Raw genomic sequence first — 22,463 nt, 5'->3', positions numbered from 1 at the left:
CCTTTTCTCAGCGGTGGTCCGGCCAGGTCTAGCTCCAATCCAGGGTACAGTCACACACCCGATCTACCTCCATCTTAGTTTCCGTCTCTTTCTTTCCATCTCTCTCCAACTCTTTCTGTACCATTGCCCATGCATGTAGTTATTTCATGACGCGATAAAAGTCAGCTGGTGCCCAGTGCTCAGGCCACTTGCAGGTCTTTTAATTGCCTCCTTCCTCCCTCTCGGCCTAGCCGGCTGCGGCTCTTTTTATGAGGCTCAGGCCCCGGACCCACCGGCTGCTGCTCAGCCTTTCAAGGGTCTTCCTTCTCTCCTGAGGGATGTCCCTCTGTCTCCTGAGGCACCGAGACCCCAATTGTCTTCATTAACAGATTAAACCAAAAGAGCTGTAACAACATGTGAACCATATTCAGTGGCGAGATTGGGAATGTGATTAAAAGTGATGAAGAGGAGTTACTCATGAAATAAGGTAGGACAAAGTCTGACACTATTCACCCCATAAGGATTTGATACCTAAACCTCATAGTTTATGTAAACCCTTGTGGATTAGAGACTTCACAACAAACTAATCACAAGCCTGAAATCCTTGTTTTGTTTGTGTCAATAAAGCTAGGTTGTACAGCTTTGCTTGTGGCTCTGGTGCTCACAAGACAGCAGTATTTACTTAGTTGCTTAAGTAGATAATGAAGATTAATTTTATGTGTTTCTTTTGGTGATTAAAAGAATATTCATCAATGTCATGTACGCCGGTGCTCGAATGAGGGTGAAAGCCTATCCCTGAACAGATGTTTACCTCAAAGGTCAGAGAGCATGCTGTGTTTACATCAACGGGTTTAGGACGGACATGTTAAGAATTGAAAATGCTGCCTTAGGCAACGAATGTAATCAAATTACCTTTTTCCTTTCCCCATCCTCTCCGCTTCAGTGTACTACTGCTTTTAAGAACTTTCTTTTTGTCTTACAAGATTCAAAACAACTGCTGCCTAGCGTCACTGAGGGTATGTCACTTCCTGCCTTAGGGTGAGTGTGGCCTCTCCACTTCCTCCCTTATTCATTCCAGAGGAGGGCTCTGAAACGCTGCTGCATCTGAGCGAGCAGAGGGCCTTGTTTCAGCCTTAGGGCTCTCTAAAAGGCATGCAGTTTGTGATTTGGAATAAGATATGTAAATCTGGAATGGCCTTTAGTATGTTTCTAAGAGGAAAGTTACTCAGCAGCTGCTTTTTGTAACTGTGTCTAAAGTCATTCCTTTTAATTCTTGGCAGGAGATACAAAGAGGGGCTGAGAGGAGAGAAGGGAGAGGCATGGCTTATGGGAAATGGAATGATAGCTCAGACCAAAACAAATTGTTTCTGGTTTCACTTGGGCCCGACCCTATTATCAGGCTGAGTGTCAGATCAGACAACTGCTGGAGCAGAGACAGTCCAGATGGAAGAGAGAAAAAAAAAAACGACCACTCGGAGATAGTTTGCACTTTGTGTAAGTGGTAATGCTGTTTTAAAATTAAAATGCAGAAATTTGCAGTCTGTGTGTGTTTGTGTGTGTACTGTGGAGGGCCAGTAGGTCGGAGGTCAGGTCTAAGGCCACGGTCCTTGCTGGGGGGGAGGCCACCATTCCCTCTGAGTTGCGGACATGAGGGAAAAGTGAAATCCACTCTCAGATCCTAATGATGTTTTCTTTTGGAGTGAAAAATCTAAACATGTCCATTGCTCAGTAATGTGACCCGATGTGGGGTCGCAGTCTGGTCACTGCAGGAAGGCTTGTGTTTCAATTACTGAAGCTTGAAACAACACATTTGCTGGACTAAACTAAAACGAGTGTACGTGCGTACGTGGGTGGAGAAGACTTTAGGAGCCTCGTCTAAAGCTCACTAGATCAGAGGTGATGAATCTACAGTAGAACAAATTCAAATGTAGCGCTTGTATCCAAGTTCAGCGTCTGACGTTTAGTTTAAGTGTAACTGGTGCGGGTGAAAAGACTAGCTGTGTTTAGGGGGATGAGTGGGGCATACGAGCAATAAGTCATGTCACACACCAGCCAATGATGATAATTTATAGTGTTTTAATTGAGGGGTGAGCGGGTGTGTGGGATCCCTCTCCAAAAAAACCCCTGTGGTTGTAAGTGATACTTAAGCGAGAAAAGGAACCACTTGAGATTTTTTTTTTCTGTCCTACTTTTGGTTCCGCCCTCTCCTGTTTTACTCCTGTAATTGCATCATCACACCATGTCTTCACTTCCTTCTTCTCGGTTCTCTAGTGACACCTCTGCCTGACTCACAGTGATACCTACGTGGTGTTATTATGGCTACTGAGCAGAGCATTTGGGTGAGGCCCACTCTTTGTTGTTGACAGGATAGCGGTGATTAACGTGCCTTCTCCTGACCCCAGCTGCAGCCGGCTCCCTCAGCCCGCCCCCCCCCCGGTCCCCGCTGCTCCTGATGCCTGAACCTACGGCCCTGGAGACCGCCTCAGCCTCCACTGTGTGTGTTTGTGCACATGTGCAGTGCTTTGTATGTTTGGGGAGGCAGTAATGATGTGTGAGAGCAGTGGGGGGTTTGTTTGGGTTGCTTAATTATTAGCTAATCGCTTCCTATAACTTTATAGCGTTTCCACTGTTTTATGGAGAATCGCTTCAACCGTTTCTTTTTTTCTTTCATATGGAATTTGCCTAAATGGTGTGATGTCACCCTTCCCTACCCCCATCCAACCTGCCTCGGGGCACCATAGACAAGGAAAATTAGAGGGGAACTTTCACATAAAAGACGAAGGCTTGGCTGGTTTCAAGTCAGGTGATGCAAAGGAAAACAGGTATTCAACGGCCAGGTTCATTTTTTGCTCCTCAGTAGCGGCAAATTAATTTTAATGACAGAATAATCATACTGGAAGTTTTTCATTTTCAAATTCAGCGCTATAATCAATTCCTCTTCGGCATGGTAGTTGACCACAAATCCTGAAGTGAGTTAACCGCATTACAGTTGCTCTGTTGAGAGATGTTGGATTAAATAACAGGCCTTGGGGGAGTGCTCCATACTGGCCCTGAAACCACCCACTGTTCCTGGTGTGGTTCAACTGTTTGTGGGTGGAGATGTGCATGCAAGGTGTGTTTGTGTGTGCCTTGACATTAAAACGTTTACGTGTGTGTATGCACACTTACGCAAAAACCGCCACTACCCAGAATTCAACTCCAAACTCGCCACAACAGGCTGCGAACTTGCTTTGCCATCCACCTCTTTCCTCACTGTTTACCTGTACACAACTTGAGCTTTATTTCAAGGCAGAAAACAAACATTAAGTGCACAGCTTTACCTCACAGCTTTACCTCTCCTACTGTGTATCTGCCTGGCTCTCTCTCGCTTCTGTTCCTTCACGTCCCAGATATAATTATAGCTGTCCGAGGCATGATTATATGTTTACTCTGGAAGCTGGCCGACTGCCTGTCCCCAGTCCCTGAGGAGCTGCCTCTCAAAGGGGTTTCTCTTGAAAAGCACCACAAAAGTGGCTTCAGCAGCGCTCAGACACATAAGGGAGCAGATAGAACGACCGAAGACAGAGAGGAAGATACAGCAAGAGGGAGAGGGAGAGGGAGAGGGAGAGGGAGAGAAAGTGACGGTGCCTTTATGTTATAATTTCTATTTAAATGGGCCTATCCACTACGCCAGCTCCTCTCTCTCTTCCCTTGCGCTCAAGGGAAGAGAGAGAGGAGCTGGCGTAACGGTGGTTTTTGGGAGTCACAAAATGAATGCCTTTAGTAGACGACAATACATTTATATTTATACTCTTTCATTTATACATTAATCCGTCTAGAGGCTAAGTGAGAGAACAATGCACAAACCTTTTAATAATACTGTTCATTCCTCGTTTGCACATATAGCTTCTGTTATTTTGTCATTGTTTAACTTGTCGCAGCTTTATAGTCGACAAATTGTATTTAAATTATCACTCACTTGAGCCTCACTTATTTGGGGTAGCCTAGCATTAACAAAATCCATGCAGATAATTTATATGGGATTGATCGCAGCTTTACAGTCCACATCTGAACACGGCATGTAGTTTCGGTCTTGGCAAATGAAGTGTTTTTAATGACTCCAGACAGAATTTTCAGACCCCTCGTTCATGTTGCCTAGCAATACCTATTAATCTCCCCATGGCTGCTATGCATACAGGTCCCTTACGGCCAGGCAAAGGTCATCATTCCACACCTAATTAACACTCCCCACACTTCACATACGCACCTCATTTGCGACAAATGCGTTTTCTTTCAATAATATCATATATTTGTTGAGGGTACAGTAGAATGCAGGTCTGCATGAAAGCTGGACCAAAACATGTGCTTATGTCATGCTTTGACTTGTTTACAGTTTGGTATTTCTGAAGGCAGGCATGCTGACCTGTAACTGTTAGTTGGCTGGTAATCCTTGGGAATTTGCTACAGCTAATCACCTCAGTCCTCATAACATGCTCAGAACTGTGGGCCAGCTTGAAAGGAATGAGAGCTAAAGTTGCACACAAAGAAGCAAAAGCAGGAAATGCAGTGTCTGCTATCAAATCTCTTCCAACAATGTATAAAGAAATGAATAGTTTGTTGCCGGGCACTGGGAGGACGGAAGGACAAGCCATTAGCTTACATTGCAACATTATTTTTGTTGAGCTGTGATCATCAACATAATGTTTGCCTGAGGGGTCCATGGAGTACATGTTGGCTCCAGAAAGGTTAAAAGTTGGATGTGCACAGCTTGTATATTTGTGGATGTTTGGTTGTAAACTGCTCTTGGTTTCCAGTTACCTCATTTCCTGAACGAGAACAAATAAATAAATACTTGCATAAAGAGACTTTAAACGACTAAGCATAATTATAGGGCCCTAATTCTACTTATTTTTTAGTGAGCATACATCAACACACACACACACAGATCCTCCTTTTAGCTGCAGACATACCAAAGCCCACGCATCCAGGCTCGCCTCAGTGCTGTCCTTGTAATGGGTGGTATCAGTGCTCCCTGAGCCTGCTCAGGACGATAAAAGCCAGGATAGCTGGGTTTTATCTGCTCTGCTGAAAGTCAGCCATTGACACCATGCACTTTAGAGGAAGTATCACTCAGTAGGAGTACCCATCTATCCTCTCATCTCTTCAGTGACAGCTCGCTCTTTCTCCTTTCACTCTGAGGCAAGATTCGACACATAGACGAATCCTATTAAATCCATCAATATCGCTACAAATTTCAATAATTGGTGTCAGATTGAATGGCGGACTCTTGTAGTAAATAAATTACTCTGATCTCCTGTTTCTGTCCAACACATGTTTAAGGAAAATTCAGATTCCATCCAACCAGCTTTTCTTTTTTTTTCCTGTCATTCAGAAGTTAAATGCTAAGATATGGGTCAATAATAAGACCCAAAATAAGCTCGATACAGCTGCTTTTATCATAACATCTGTAGACGACAGGAAAGTGTGTGAAATCATTATGCCCAGTCGTATCCACTGTATGGTGTCCATATTGGCTCACTTGCTAACAATGACTCAGTGTCTTCCATTAAAGCTCTTTATCCATCCAAAGTAGTTATTTCTTGTCAGCATTGTAGTCAATTTAATTCTTTCGCAATCTCCCACTTCACCAACGGCAACCTCAACAAAACAGTCAATCACGGGCAGCGCCTATTTTTTACCGACAGACAATAGGAACAAAACCGGAGTCGGTGGGTTTGTCCACCATAATTTGATTGCTGACAAGTGAGGGGAAAAAGGTCTGTCAGCTTAGCGACGATACCCAACAAAGGGCAATCTCATTGTAAACGTTGTAGCACTCAATTGCGGGATGATGGGGCGCCGGACAATGGAACAGCAGGCGGCGCTGGGCATGGCGAGGACCCTCCCCGCGGCTCTCCACTGCTGTAATGACAGCCTAAGTGCCAACAGCAGGTGTCTTCCATTCAAGGCTGGGCAGGTTAATAAAGTTTCTCCCTGAAAGTCAATAAACAAGAGCTTGTTCACACACTGGCTAATTGTACTCGTTCTTGTCTGTGCTCTCTCTCACTCTCTCTCTCTCTCTTTCTCTCCCCCTTGCACGTCTGCTGTTTTTGAGGAGAGGAAAGGCATGATAGAATATAACAATATAGAGAAGTAATACTACGTAAGGAAACCACTTTTTTTTTTTTACAACAAAACGTTGCTCAACTATATGTATACTGTTAAACCTTGTGTGGTCATTTGTCTCAGTAGGCGTGGTCATCAAAAGAAACAAAAAACTATGCAATATTATTTCTGTTTTAGCAGTCTTAAACAAACTCTCATTTCCCACAAGACAGACTGCTCCAATCACCCATTACCAACACCTGATTTCTTGGAAGCTAGTTGCCGTCTAAGTTTCTTTCAAACTCAGCATCATCTTTGCATCAGATTTTTTTTGTAAAAGGGCGTCTGAGTGTTAAGAGTTGCCTATATGTGTGTGTATCTATGACAAAGCAGACAGTGATGATCAGTGATGTGTCACAGTTACTGGTATAAGATTTAGTCAATGTATCCGAAAAGTAAGCAACTTACTGAGGCCAGTCACTGAGTACAGTATGCATCGAAGCACAGATGTGATTGTCATAACAACAATAATCCCCTAACCATGCCCACTCTTTTCCAGTTAATGTTAACCATACCTTAGCCATAGTTCATCTGCTCCAAACTCTCCTTGACCTTAACCATAGTTGCCGTGTGCAGATATTGTAGAAGAAGTGTTAAGAAAAGTTAATTAGACGCCTAATAACTTTGTCTTTGAATTTAATCTGGGGGTTTACAGCCACATTCAATATCTGCGTTCTTAAGACAACAGAGATTCATCAAAACAATTATGGGGAATTACATTAAAAAAGCAAGGGATGATATCACATAAGGAAGTAACAGTTTTCAGGACATGTAAAAAAAAGTGCATTTCTGTGCTGGGCAAAGCTGTAGGGTCGTTTTTTTTAAATAATTTTATTTATATATTTCTGCTTTAAGGTTTAGCAACAGGATTTGGTTATACTTTGGAGAAATGATGGTAACAGTTGATTAAAAGGGGATGTTATTGTGGACACATGTAACATTTGGATGTGCTACATGCCCATGCATAAATACACTTTCTGCACACACACTACTTCCTGAATTGGCACCAAATGTTGGCAAAAGACAAAAATCATGAAGTGTTGAATTTTCCAATATAGACGTAACTCTTAAGCTGTTCCTTCTGTTGTGGAGGAAAAAAAACAATCTGTACACGATTAATTAGTGTACAGGATCAAACGCTGTAAACAACATGCCTTTCTGAAAATCCCCAGATTCTTCCTCTGATGTGGAACTTGTCAAATCGTGTTGTAACTCCCATTAATGCAAACTGACCATCATCTCTGTTATGGATAAATGTCACGTACATGTTGTTGTCATTCTTTCTCAGCATCACTTTAACTAAGTCAGGTTTCTGGGTCTTGTGTTCCACCCTTAACAAGAGCCAAGTAAACAACTCCTTATGTTAAAGGAAAGAAAAATGAGCGAAGCAGCTTGGAAAGTCAGTGGAAAAGCTTTCAAAGAGAGAAAGGAGGGACAGAAGAAGAAAAAAAAAAACCTCCCACACCACAACCATGCAGCAAATTGGTTCAGTGCAGTGAACCTGTGTTCTGTGTTTGGGCAGGCAATAAGCAAAACGGGGGAACATGAAATGATATCTCAGCGCATTTATCTTGATAAGAGCAGAGGATGTTGAGGCGTAATAGGAACAACATGGCTGGTAATGAGAGGAACAAGGCATGATGGAGGAGTACACATGGATTACCAGCATTCCTCTTGATGGGGTTTTATGGAGAAAAAAAAAAGAAAAAAAGAATAGAGCTCGCTCGTTTATTTGATTTTAGAGGTTGTGGTTGGGGAGAAAAAAAGCTAGATAAATGCATGTTTCATCAGGGCTAAATATTTCCACCCTGTGAAAAAATGCCGGAAAGCAAACACAAGCCAGATTGTGGACTAGTGGTAGGACGATTGTGGGTATTTGTTTACATGTTGCTGTGTGTGTGAGTGTGTGTGTGTGTGTGTGTGTGTGTGTGTGTGCCTTCGCAAATAAATACCAAGCTTAACCGCTTTCCATGGCATAGCAGGTGCTTCCATAACAATGGTAGCTTAACGTTACTGTTTACCAAAGCTGCTTTTACTGTGAAGTGTTTAACAAATAAAAGAGAGGAGGGAGGAGGCAGGTGATGGATTTAAGGTGTTGAAGTACAGGGAGGGAGAAGGGTGGGTTGTTTAAACCTGAAGTGAGCACATTCAGGTTTGCTAAAATGCTTCCATCATAGTGAAAGACTTCATTATAATCTTCCCTGTCGCTCCACATGCCAACTATCTGCAGATCCTCAAAATCATTTCAGCCCTTTAGTATTGCATCTCTTTTGTCATCTTTGCATCAGATATATTTTGTAGAATAACATTTACAAGTGTGTGCGAGGTCAGACGGACACAATGATGCAGCTCAGCGGTGTGTTAGTCAATCTCCTGTTGTATCCACAAAGCAAGCAGCTCCATCGCATTTCTCGAATGACTCGCATATATTTCCTCTCCGTTCTCTTTTTAATTATTGCTGGTCTTCTTAAGGGTTCCCAAGCCAAGATCCCCTCCTCCTCCTCCTTTCCCTTTCTCTCTCCTGACCAGTTCTTTCTGCCTTGTCACTGTCGGAAACCAAGGTGAGATCAAGACCAAGCAAATCCTCCGAGCTGCGGTGAAGGATACTCCCTTCTTGCTCATCTGGACTTCATTTTGTTCCTTTAGATGCTATCTTTATGTCATAGTGCTTTGCAAACAAACAATAAAGTGGCAAGATTAAGGAAAAACCCTTTATTATGTAAGTGGATTAAAGTGTTTAAAATGAGAACTCTTAATTTTCTCAACGCTACATCACCAGTGCCAAGTCCTTATTTCATAAACAAGATTAAGCCCCATTTGATGTCATCCTTGAAACATGTTTTTCCCATGCTCTCTGACAGCAGTGCTGGTACACAAACAGATCCAGAAAGTGGAGAGATGAGATTTTATCCCACTGCATGTCTGAGAACAGAAGCAGTACGTTAATTGAGATGTAAAGCCTGATAGACTAAGTGGAAACCTTGTATCTAACCAGACTGTCTTTGGTAAATGCGCTAAATTGCTGATAAATTATAAGGATAGTCAGAAGTAATGTGTATACTATGTATTACTGGATATTACATGTTCACTCTATAGTGGTCACAGTCATCTTTTATAAAGTGTATAAACGTTGCCTATCTTATGTAATGGTCAGAAAATGACTTTAATTGAATAAAATCAATGATTTTATCATTCTGCTACAAAGTGTTGTTCTATTTTAGTCACATGCAAATGCACAGTGGACAGGAGGTGTTTCATTTTTCTTAAATTATTTTTATAAACAGATTAGGGTGACTAGACCCATGACAATTATGAATATGCATTGGAAGAAAGATGCTGGACTTGGATCTGAAAACATACATTTATTGATTTCAGTGGATCTGTACGTTGTTGTTTTCAATTCAAGGCCACAGAAATAATAGAGTAATATAGATGTGATTTAGGCGACCCTTGCATAAGTGCATTTATTGCCAAATCAACCCTTTCCAAACTAGTTTACAGTTATAGTCATCTAGTGTGTTCTGCTCGGGGTCTCCTATTACTTGAACTTGCCTGGAAAATCCTTTAGATGAGGCAAGATCAACTAGTGAAATCTTAATTTTTGTAGCTTTGTGCTGCATTTCTATGAGCTACGATAACATTTAACCCATCAAAGTAAGTGGTGACATTTGAGACATGACAAAGAATTAGTAAAAGAAGCAAAAAACATCCGCGGTCAGACAATCACACAGGTTGTAAACAAACCTGAACGTTTAGCCGGGTTATCTAAATGTTTGTTAAAATCTCTTGTTCCACAAGATACTGTCTGGAAGCCCAGCACACAGCACAGAAGGTCAAAGCTCTGCCAGGAAATGTGTCTGTAAACATAAATAGATGTCTGCAACAGAAGCTATAGGCAATCATTTTACAGATAGATTGTTTTCTCTTATCATTTCATTTGGCTCGTTTGGAGGTGCGTTTAAAACCTGTAGGAATATCTAACTGCAGAATAAATTAAAAAAAGCGAAAGACCAATTTTGTCAGAAACATTTGTCTTTAGAAGTGTTTGTGCGTCACTTTTTGTAAATGTATTCATCGGACACCGTTAAATGAAATGTTGAAACATCTCAAATTTGAGTTCAATCAATCAATTAAAATCTGCCACTGAAGACTTTGATCAAGATCATTTAAATTCTACAACTGTACATTATTCTCATCTGTTATTTCCCACAATTGTAACTCCCATTTACATCCCAAACTGTGGCATGTCATGTACCATTATCTATTATCTGCAAAAAAGCTGTTAGATCCGAGTGTCTAAGCTAATAGAGGAATGTTAGCAAACGGCGATTAGCTGGAATCTCAACTGTAGATTTATTTTCTGGAAGCTGAAAGTATGGTGACAGAAAGTAACTCAATACTTTCACACATTATCCTTATCACCTCGGACTCAGTTAAATCACCACTGTAATGGCTGCCGTGTTTTCCTAGCTCACCATCATCAGTTATCCCTTTCTCTCTTCCTCCCCTGCAAATCGCCCCGTGTCGTTTTTTCCCTCCTCTTTTTTTCCCTTGATTTCCTCCAATCTGCCCCACGGAGACTGAGCCAGAGCACCTGCAAGTGCTCACTTTGAAAGATGTTGCAGGCCCAAGAATGCGCGCAGTAAACACACGAAAGCCGTATTTATAATAAATCAGCTTTATGGCCCTCTGATGGAGGTGATATCAGTGAAATTTATGCTGAGAGACCTCGCCGTCCTCAGCGAACCAGCTGCGAGATAGCACTACACCCCCTCAACCCCACCACCACCACCACCACCACCTTCACCCCCCCCCCCCCTCCTCGCCACCACCACCGCTCCGCCCCGGCGAACAGCCCGGTCTGACTGTCAGAGGGCCCAACACAGTGCTCTCTATGTGGCGGGGCTGCGGTCCCTGGAACGGTAAAGTCCAGACTGAAATAGAGTGTGGGCAGGGTGGTGGTAATGGGAAACAGTGTGTGTGTGTGTGTGTGTGTGTGTGTGTGTGTGTGTGTGTGTGTGTGTGTGTGTGTGTCTGTGGTTGTGTGTATGTGCAGTCATTTGTGTATTTAATGTAGGCTGGGTTGCACAAATAGCCTTGTGGAAGAGATCGAAAGAGTGTCAGAGAGTTTTTAACGTACATCAGTGTTACAGCGACTCTAGACCGGTGATATCTCTGTTTTTCCTCGACATTTAACCATAGAACGTTTCCCACTATCTGATCAATTGTTCTTCTGCGGTCACATTGAAGCTAAAGGTTACAGGAGGGTTAAACAACTTTGTAACAGAGTGATCATCTGGAAGTCTTACAGTGAAACCTTAAATAGAAGCGTTTCAAAGAATACAAACACACACACTCGGCTATCTCCAACAGATGGTTTCTGTCACTGCTGGCCAATGGACAAAAAACACATTTAAGAGCAATGATGTCACAGCTATGTATGCGTTGTTCGGTTTCACCTTACAGAACCCATTCCCATCATTCCATGATGAAAGGTGACCACCCGCCATTATTTGGTTTTCAACAGATGCAGGCAATAATAACAACGACTGAGGCCCCAATGGTTAGAAGTGTTCTTAAAGCCTCTAAAACGCTGTGGAGTTACACATAATCAAGCCCCGAAATAAACCACGTAAACAGTGAATTACTGTGTTTTCCTCTGATGTCATCTCCTGCCCGTTCTGCCAAGAAGGGTGCAGCAGCTTCTGTAAATGTTTGTTGTCCTTTTGTCAACAACCCCTCTTCAGGAGCCCTCATTCAAACCTGTTTGCCAATTTGGTATCCTGCCGAAATGTCACAAAGCTAGATGAGCAAAATCTGGGAATGAGTCGCATCTTTCAATTGAATGTAATTATGATTACATAGTGAAACGGAGGCTAATGTGTTCTCTTTTAGAAATCAATGAAGATGTTAGTCAAGATCGCAGTAAACAAATCCCCCAGGTGTGAATGCCTCCAGCTGACTGAGTCTAAGAGGCTAATTACAGGAAAATGCAACATATTCAAAAGCTTTTAAAGTGGACCTATCATGCTATATTATAATAATATAGTATAGGACCATACCTATAAGGCATATTTATACTTTTTTTTTTTCAAAATACCAAACAGATCATGCATTTTAGCCATGCCTCATTTCGCTCAATTTGCACTTTTTTAGCCCTGTTTTTGCAAGGGCTGATTCTGTGAGAACAGCACCACCTACAGGCCTGGCATATGTACTACAGCGTCTCCAGCGCTTTCGAACGGCAATGGCCGTGGCTGTCTCCTCCTGATTGGTGGAGTTGGCCCAATAGCCGTAGCGCCACTGTCCTGACGTCAGGACAGTGTTCAAATCTGGATCAGTTTTTATCAGATCCGTTGCAGCCCCTTTTTTTAGAGATTTGGGTATGGAGGAAAATAGAGAGGGTTGTGTTTTCTGACACTTGGTGAGTTCCCTGGAACACCGGGGACACATATTCATGTATAAAAGACGTACAAAAGTGCATTTTGCATGATAGGTCCCCTTTAACTTAAAACAACATGAGTGTGTGGCTAAAGGTAGCAGAGACATAAAATGTAATCCAGGAGGTATAGTTTAAAATGTATATCCAATTTTGAATGCTGTTTCTAAAACATTGCAGAGTGGAATAAAGTAATTAAGTACATTTACTCAAGTACTGTACTTGAAAGAGTCTGAATACTTCCTCCATCACTGCACACTCGTTTATATTCATTATATGGGACAGGATTGTATTAATCTGATAAATGATCAATGTGACGGTCATTGTAATGTTCACCAATTAGAATAATGTGATTCACATTACAAAGCAGTCTCCCAGGCCCCACTGGTTCCTGAGTAATATTTCTGGGAAATTGGAGGTTTGAGAGAAGCATAGTAGAGATGAATTCAACCAGTTACACACATATCACATATATTTTTCAGGATTATTTTTCTGATATATATTTTGAGATCTTAAAATGTGACTAATTGGAATGTTTATACTTATTATAATACCTTGTAATTCAGAGAAGGCTTGAAACGACTTTAGCACATAATCAAGGTTATTATTGTTTATATAAAGTATAATGGAAAACATACATTATTCAATAAACTGTGAAATGATGTAATAAATATTTATGTCAAATAGGTGTATGGGATCCTGCAGTATTTTCAAAAAACTTGACTGTGGCCCTGCCGGAAATGTGTCCTTGCATGAATTTGATTGGTAGATGAGCTTTTATTTTGTCGCAGCAACAGCTGAGTCAGGTACATTTTTAAACTGTTGACCTGCTCTCATTCCCTTCACAGCTTCTTGTGTATTATGTGTGATAAATAAACAACACCCAGCTTGATGTTCTGTGATGGGAGGAGAGAACAGGAAACCGTGGTGTGATTTTCGTCAAAGCAGCATGAGGAGGGATGGGGACCCTCTTCTCCTCTTCCTCCCCCCCTCCCCTCCATGTTCTCACCTCCTCTCCCCTGCTGCGACCCGACTCCCGGTGGGTGGGGCAAAAAAAAGTGCTGGAGGGGAAACCGGCGGCAACAAATTTGGCAGTTACCCCAACACCAACCACTGGGTGTTTGAGCAGTTGCCACGGTGACCAGTGGGCTCCCACAACAGGGATCAGGCCTCCCGTTTTTCGCACCTACAGCTCCAGGGGAGAGGAAGCAGCCTGGGATGGGAGGTGTTTGTTACAGGAACAAAGAGGTCGGAGTGACGGAGGTTTACTCGCACACACGTTTCCCTTTTTTTCTGTATTCTAAGTTGTGTTCTGGATATGATCAAAATCAGAATAATGTGTTTATATGTATCTTTTTCAGATCCTGATCCCGGATATCCCCTCGCATATAAATACACAAAACATTTCAAATGAAACCTTAGAGACCATTCAACGTAAGCCAAACCGCTGAAAACAACAATAACCGGAATAACACAGACACATGCCTCATTATCCTGGCTAATATCACTAAAGCTGTGGTACTTTTATTTAGCAATTTCCCCAATTAGCTTTTATTCCATGAGCTTTTGAAAAAGGACACATTGCATGCGTCAAAACAAAAATGTTGTATTTGTGTTTCCTGAATGATAAAGGGGTATTGAAGTGCGTCTAAACACAGTCATAAATCAGATTTTCCCGTGGGAGGAAAAGGGTTTTGAGTGCATGACTTTTTACTTTGACGTTGGAAATGAAAATCCAAACGTTAGCAGCATCATTTGGTTCTCTAACACAGCAGGACCCTCACGCCTGGCCTGTGTGTGTGTGTGTGTGTGTGTGTGTGTGTGTGTGTGTGTGTGTGTGTGTGTGTGCGTGTGTGTGTGTGTGTGTGTGTGTGTGTGTGTGTGTGCGTGTGTGTGTGTCTCAAGTACGCCCTTAGAGTATAATACAAATCGAAAACAAAAAAGCACAACCACTCTTAATGCTCCTGACGCATTTTGCAACCACCTACCCTTTGTGTATTTATTTATTTTATTTTATTGTCAGCGGAAAATTTGTGTCATGTTTAAGGGCCCCAGGGATCATTGGTGAAGCACAGCGAGGAGAAAAATGTGGCTTCAGTTAGCAGAATCCTTTACAAACTACAGCGGATAAAACTGATGCTTTTACCTCTCCACTTTAGCTTTATTTGTGTTTACAACGTGTTCGTTAGTAGAGATTGGAGCTACTTTATGACACACATGCTAACCTTTGTATTCCATTGCTAGGGCATTACACATTCTCTTCTTGATTTGACGTAGTATTACAGGTAATATGACTAAGCATGCTTTTAAGAGCTTCCCAGCAGTCAACAACTCCAGTTACATCCGGCCTCGTAACTATCTGATTTAGGATCTGCACTATAGCCCACCAGAGGTACACACAGTCACTTTAAGAAGAGAGATTTAAAAAAGCGACCGCAGAATCATTCACAGATGAGATCAGCTTAGCACTGATAAGATATTAAAGCACATGCTTAGTATTTAAGTTGTTCTTATTATCCACATATCCCATGAAAAGACCAAAACCAACAATAAATGAATTGAGTGTATCCGTCATACTCCAGCCTGCCAACATCAATACTCAGTAAAAACAACTCTGCAGCTTAAAATAGTCCCCCACAAGGTGTGCTATTTATAATTCTTCAAGTAAAGTTTGCTAAAATCAGCATTACCCGGCAACTTGGTAAAATTTTTTACTTTTTTTGAGAGTGTTTTAAAGATTTTTAGTAGGAAAAAAATAGCATTTGGGATGAAAGCCAAAGACGGGAATATGGAGAGAATGTAATTTCTCAACAATAAGGATAATATAGAATATAACCAGCCTTATCATTGTGTAGCACATACTCTATAGCATGTTGTGTTAGCGTGCCTGGGTGAGTGTATGTGGGGTAAACTGTATCCCACCCCTGAGCTTCAGCTCTCAAATCAAGGCCCTGAAAGTAAACAGTGCACTGCCAGAGGACCTTGTTTATCAAATCTGCAATTGCACTCATAGAGCAAAATGACCTACAATTACAAGCCCAGCTAGAAATTAAGTTTTCAGTCAGCCATCCAGAAAAAGATCATAGGATATCCTGCAGAAGGGAATTCTTCAGTAGTCCTCTCCTTGTTCCTCCCCCCCCCCTAAAAACGCCATACTGTAATGGCTGTTGAAGTCACTTGCTTCTAAAATATGTTCCTCAGTTTTTTGTGAAAGGGTTTATGTAGTTACCATGCATACGGACACATAGTGGTTGAGAGTGTATATTTCACATCAGGGTCATATTTGTAGAATTTCCTCCTAAAACAACCACATCAGGGTTATTCTTCCAAGCACGAGAGCTTTGTTGCTACCGACTTTGCCAAGATATTCCGACCACTCCTAAAACGTCAACCGTTCCAGCAAAAGCAATTACGTGCTGCTGCCCTGAAAGCAAAGTGGAGAGGTTCTCTCTTTAAAGTGTGTAAAATTCCCTCCTAGTTTAATTATGTGGTGCTGGGTGGAACCTGGAGGCTACTCTCTCCACTCTGCTTTAACATAAGTGCATTTTCCATGGCAAAAGCATGCAACATATCGGTTCCCACAGAGAGATCGGAAGCACGGCGGATCCCAAAACCTGGGTTACAGCATTCCTGGATCCCTGAGCAGTGTGGTGACCTAATCGCCTGACCACCTACCGCTCCGTGCCAAATCCCAAGCAGCAGGCCAGACACCCCTGAGAGTAACATCTGACTGCACCATGAAATATTACGTCAAGAATGAGTCATTGGATACTGAGTCTCGGTTAGAACAGCTTTACATACTCACAAACACAGGAGCTCTACTCAGACTGGATCAAGCCGGTGAATAAACCGCATCACTGAAAGGAAACTTGTCATTTCTGGCAGCTACATTTTTCAGTTTATAATGTTACAGTACATTTTAAAGACCATTTTAGAGACCAAAAAGTGACAAGTTGTTCTCATATTAGTAAAAAATGCCTGGTACACAACTGTTACATACGTACGTTTATGGTAATATAAATGTATGAGCTATGTAACAGCTTCATAACGAATTACATATGCCATCAAAGTATTTCAAAATCAGTTTTATTTGCCTCAGAGGGAAAAACATGCTGACACCCTCGAGTCAATCACAGGGAAATTACTTTGACAAGCTGCACTGTGACAAAAGTCAGCCAATATTCTGCATCCAGCTGTTGTGCAGTGTTGACATTACAAACAAATTCACTTTGACAAATATCCAAGCTAGAGACCCCAAGTTTGATAAACAAATCGGTCTCTCCTAATAAATCAATTCATGTTGCTTTATTAATGTTTTGACGTATCAGTCAAGCACATAATCAGTCAGCATGTGTAGATTACTTACAAAGCAAGCAGGGCTGTGGCTATTGACCAAACATTTTGACCGCTAAATGTATGACATCTATCATCCGAATGATTCCTGATTAGTGTTGTAACAATTTAATTTACTGGTGCTAACAGTGTATTAGTTAATGGATAACTAATTCATTACGCCAGTCAAATCCAGGGACCACCAAACTTCTGAAAATGGCAGCTGAGGAAGCTGCAGTGGTTGCAGTTTCTGCCTCGAACACGGGAATATAAATATGACAAATTTGCAAAACAGATGTCAGAAATGGTGGTCAAATATAAAGGGTAGGGGCCAATGCTTTGTCCTCTTGCAATTTTCTATTAGGAAGAAGAAAAAGAAGGAGAAGAAGCAGAAGAAGAATAAGAAGAGGTCATTTTGCAAACAGACTTTTTTAGACAACACTCCCTTTTAGAAAACGTAGGCACTACACAAGAGTACATAGTGTACACATTGTATTACATGAAAGACTACTAATGTGAGTAAGTAATTTAAGCCACATCAGGTGTTTAAAAAACAATACACAAAGCTGGCTAGTTAGCTTATTTTTCGAGGTGCCGTTTTCTGGTTGTACATAAGAATCAGAGAAACCTGCTTTTCTTACCTTTGTCTGCAATAAAGACCCATTCTGTCAAAGGTTACCAACCATTTCAATTATGCTATTATTGAATTGGTTTACTAGACCCACATTTGTGCCCTTCATCAACCAAAAGTCTGCTAGCAACAGTAACTAAGGGAGGTATAGCTTTGCTAAGCGAATCGTAGATTCCCTATGAAGGCCAAACATGTGTTTGATGGAACCAGGTTCAAAACAATTTCATAAAAAATGAGCATTTTATCAATTTGTTCTGTTTCAAAACTCCTCGGCTCTCCTGTTGCCCATGTTTCGCCCACACAGGGATGTTAGCATATTCTGACTGCTTCGAATTCCTTCCTGCCCTCTTGGGAGCACACACTGTGTTTTAAAACTTGTTGGGCCCTTTCAAGTTTTATTGGAAAGTATGTAATTACATTCTTGAAGGAATAACGGGTCCCTGGAGTGATTTATATGCTGTATTAAATGTCATATTTCAAAAAACACGCTGTTGACACTTACATGTTTAAGAGCTTCTTGATAGCCTTAAATGATGGACAATACAGATACAGTGAAAATATAAGGTTGGGGGGTTAGGTTTGGAAACAGGGCATAGGTTTTAAGTCTACTCCTACTCTGTAAAGCCGTGTTGATGTCTTACTTCACAGTGGTTTGTCGGGATGTCCGTGGTTGTCTCTGGACCATTAATGATTTATGAGGTTAAACCCTTTGCCGCTGATGCAATTAAAAACATAATATGACATGCAGTTTGATACGTATCAATCATTGTTACACTTTTGCCTTTCTACTTTGGGTCAGTTAAGGTGATGCAAGTCTTTCTGAAAAAATTGGATTTGCTGAATAGCAACTTTGTACAGTAACGTCATAACCTGATTTTGAGAATAACATAGTTTGATTGGCACACAATGAATTCCACAGAAATCCAGACGTACAACTTCTAAGCTCCGGTCACAGGACCTCTCAGGAAACTGTATCGGAGTCTCCCACATCAATTTCCATCTATTCAAGTCTAATCTGTTTTTCTCGAGCACCGGCACATAACACTTGTGAGGTTCTCCGTCACAAAGCAGGGCCACTGCTGGAGAATTTATATGGCTGCCTCTTAGCTTGGCCTCTTAGGGACTTCGGTGTGGGCAAAGTCAATACTCCTCTCAGATTAAAGGAGTATCTTCAAGTGCCAATCCAAATGGTGATAAAAAAGCTTTTTAATCCATTGAGAAGGTTTACCAGTGTAACCCCCCAGAGTCCCCGCTTCAGGCGTTGCCCCACTCAGGCTGCGTCTGGACAGTGTTGAGGCCCGAGTGTGTCTCCTTGCACCCTGACAGAGGGAGAGAAAGGCCTAAAAAAGACCCCCTCCGCCACTCACTTGACCAGCTCCCTTTGATAACATCTGGCAGGGGCAGGTTTGCGCCAGCGACAGCAGGAGATGGAGGGACATTAAAGCCCTGTCACTCACTTGGCAGGAAGGCAGTCAGTAACTCCACATCATTCCGCAGACTGAACCTCAATCGCCTATGCTGGAGTGTCACTGATGAGCTCTCTTTCTAATGGGTCTGATGTTCTCTGACAAGTGTGTTACATGAGATGATGGCTTTAGCGCGAATGCTTTTTATTCTGAGCTAAGATCCCTTTATCTTATCATTTAAATAACTGAAAGTGTCTTAGTTGGTCAGACCAAACGTTGTCTGTTTGAAGGTATTCTTGAACAAGAACTAAATGCTCTGCGACGTGAAACCTAAACATCCTTTAAAGAAGGAAACTTATAGTGTTTATCTAAACAGTGATGTCCGTTGAAGAAGATTTACCAGAAAGACTTCGACCATATATTTGGTCTTGGTGGGGGTGGGAGGGTGTTGCAAGCAGTTTAGAGGGGGCTGAAAGTGAGTTTCAACACAGCTCCCCCCGGAAAGGCTCAGACCAATTCAACATCCATCCCTCTCCATTTTCCTTCTGTTTACTTCTAAGTTCATGAGTTTACATGCCAATTCCATTACAAGGATTAAAATAGTTTGTCCAATCCATCCTCAAACTCTGCTTCCCTTGTCTTTCTCCCTCCCTTAACCCCTCGCACCACTTACGAGCTTTCAGGTCCCAGGGCTGGGTTAGGGGATTACAGGACAAGCACGCTGCAGCCCGAGCACCCAAAGAAAAGCATGTGTTGAAGAATGTTCCAATGAGATGTCCGAGCATTAGTGAAAGCTGAGGTTTGATCAATGGCTGTGGCGCGTGTCTGCACTAGTGAGCACTTCACGGAGTGTCTGAAGGAGAAGAAAGAGAAAATGAAGGTGTGTTGTGACATGGGGCTCAGGGTCTAGGCGGCAGGGTCACCTTTGAGCTGCTGCTGATTAAGGGCCGGTGTTCACAGGTGAGCGGCTCCAAGCAGGATTTAGTGACACAGGCACAGAGGTGAAATCACACCACTCTCGCAGCTAATGTCAAGGCAGCCAAGCACTGCTGACCTCTCCCCAAAAAAGGCCACAGGCAAGATATGTTAGCTGTGTGACTGTGCTCAGTTTACGCAAAGAAAATTGATAGCAGGTTAACTTTTTAAGAGTCACTTTTCAAATAAACTATGTACAGAAAAAAAGGAAAAGGAGGAGATGTTTCGAGGCATGACATGCTTAGCTCTTTTCTCATCTACAGAGTCCCAGACTTTGGGATCAGAGGTTCATAATGTAGGTAGTAAAATAAGCCAGTGAGTCAGTCGCTGCCTGTGGGTCTAAGCCACCCGCAGTTGGTAATCTCCTTCGGAACTGGAGGGGCTCAAAGGGGCTAAGCCTGGTCGACACCTCCGAAGGGACGTCCACAGCATATCTTCAAGTGCTCCCAGCAGCCTGGTTGGTAAAACAAGGCCGAGGCTTTATGTGTGCAAGAACTCTGCTCGACTCTCAAGACATCATACGCAGCGCTGCTGGAGAACATATGACTACAATTGTAATTTAATAATTGAGAGAACAAAAAATCGGAGCATAACTTAATAAGACCATTTTAGTGTGTAACCAATCTCTCAAAAGTGAATGAGAGCAAAGGAAGGCCAAGCTTTCTATAATAAAATAAGGAGTATTCGACTCATTAAAATACATTTCTTGTATTGAAACATAAGTAATTATCTACAAATAAAATATAGATATTTTTCCTTCAAATAACACAAAGTTCCTCACACCCATGTAAACATGACTTTACAAAAACTGCTTCATATATTTGTTTGATCTCGCGAGAAATGTAAAGTTATGCTTTTGATAAGATATTCTAACTAATCCAATTTTTGAAATAAATAATCATCATGAGTACATTTGGATTAACAATACTAAGAGTACTTTCTCAGTTAACCCTTAGATGCATAAGTGGGTCTTTTTTGACCCGGTGAGGTGGTTTTCTTGAAGTATCATTTCATATTCCAGCTATTCCTCAAAAAACATGTTTTGGATATCATGCCATTCAAATTTTAAATTTACATTTTAAGAAATGGTAGTTTTTGTATTACTACCCCAAGCTTCCATAAGTGGGTCAAAAATGACCAGCATGCATTTTCTATGGAATCCTATGGGAACCATTGATTCTTATCACCTGTGGCTGTCAGGAATACATTCACTGTAGACCTAGACCACACAGACTACATCACAAGTGACACCTCTCAGGAAGATTATTTTACACGGCAAGATCTGATACAAGGACTCAAAATCGCTTTACAATATAAGGGAAGGTTAGGGTTGGGGGTATAGGACTATCAAACTTGATCAACTGGCATGGATTGATGGGGGGTGGGCTATGAGTAGACTACAGGAGAAGAGATGAGTTTTGAAAAGGGACTCGAATACTGTGAGGGTCTCAGAATAGCGGAGATCTTTGCATCAATATGTTCAAAACGTTTTTTTTCAAAATGTAAACAATTTTTATTAAATTATAAATAGTGAAAAATTAAATATAAAATATTTCTAGTGTGAACCAAAATATAATACTAAATATTATACAAGTGATTATTGTTAACCAAAATGACAAAAATGGCATAAAAACACATATTATTCTAATGCGGGTCCTTTTTGACCCACTTATGGAAGAGTGTAGGATCCAGTCACTCGTGCATCTAAGGGTTAAAAGGCTAAAGAAAACTTCCAAGTATTCCTGCCACAAATCGAGATGCCTCTGTGATTAGATCTACCCATAAAAATAAATAACGACATGGATATATTTCCTTGTTCCATATTTCATCACAGGTACAAGTACAGTTCAGGTTGATTTTTGTGTTATCGCAAAATGCTATTTTTCAGGTTTGTTTTTTTAGGTGTTTGAATTTAATCTGCAGTGTGCATCTTGTGGTCTACGGTAATGCCGGTGGAGTCGTGTCTTGTTGACTTTGACACAAAATCATGCTGGTGTTACATTGCAGAATCTCATAAATCTTAATAAATCACACAGACATACTATTCTAAAATATGTTATCATTTGTTGAGTGTTAGTTTACCCAATACAGACGTGATGTTATAATGTCTGCAACACTGCACCAATGACCTGTCACATGTGATACCAATATGCACAAAGTCAAACAACTTTGAAAATGTGTTAAAGTAGTGTTGTTAATTTAAGATTAAGTATGTGATATGATCTTTGAATGAGTTGAATTATTTTGTGATAATATCGTTAAACAAGGGCCAGTGTTCTGAAACACTTGTTGATGTTTCAGAGGATTCATCTGTATTTCATATAAATGTAGAACAATGTGTGACGAATAGTAATATGTGTTCAATTTTGTGTTGAAATATCAGATCCTCGGCCTGATCAATCCCAGTCAATAGAACTTAAAAGTGAAAACATGCAGTATGGATACAACAAGAAAGGCTGGAGAACTAAATTGTGCACAACAAGGTCCCCATCAAAGAGACAAATGGTTTTAGCAATGGTGTCAAGAGTCATGCAGAAGGTATGTGTAAGAACGTGAG

The sequence above is a fragment of the Trematomus bernacchii genome, unplaced genomic scaffold (assembly GCF_902827165.1).
Source record: "Trematomus bernacchii unplaced genomic scaffold, fTreBer1.1, whole genome shotgun sequence".
Lineage (NCBI taxonomy): Eukaryota > Metazoa > Chordata > Actinopteri > Perciformes > Nototheniidae > Trematomus > Trematomus bernacchii.
This window is presented reverse-complemented; position numbering follows the sequence as displayed.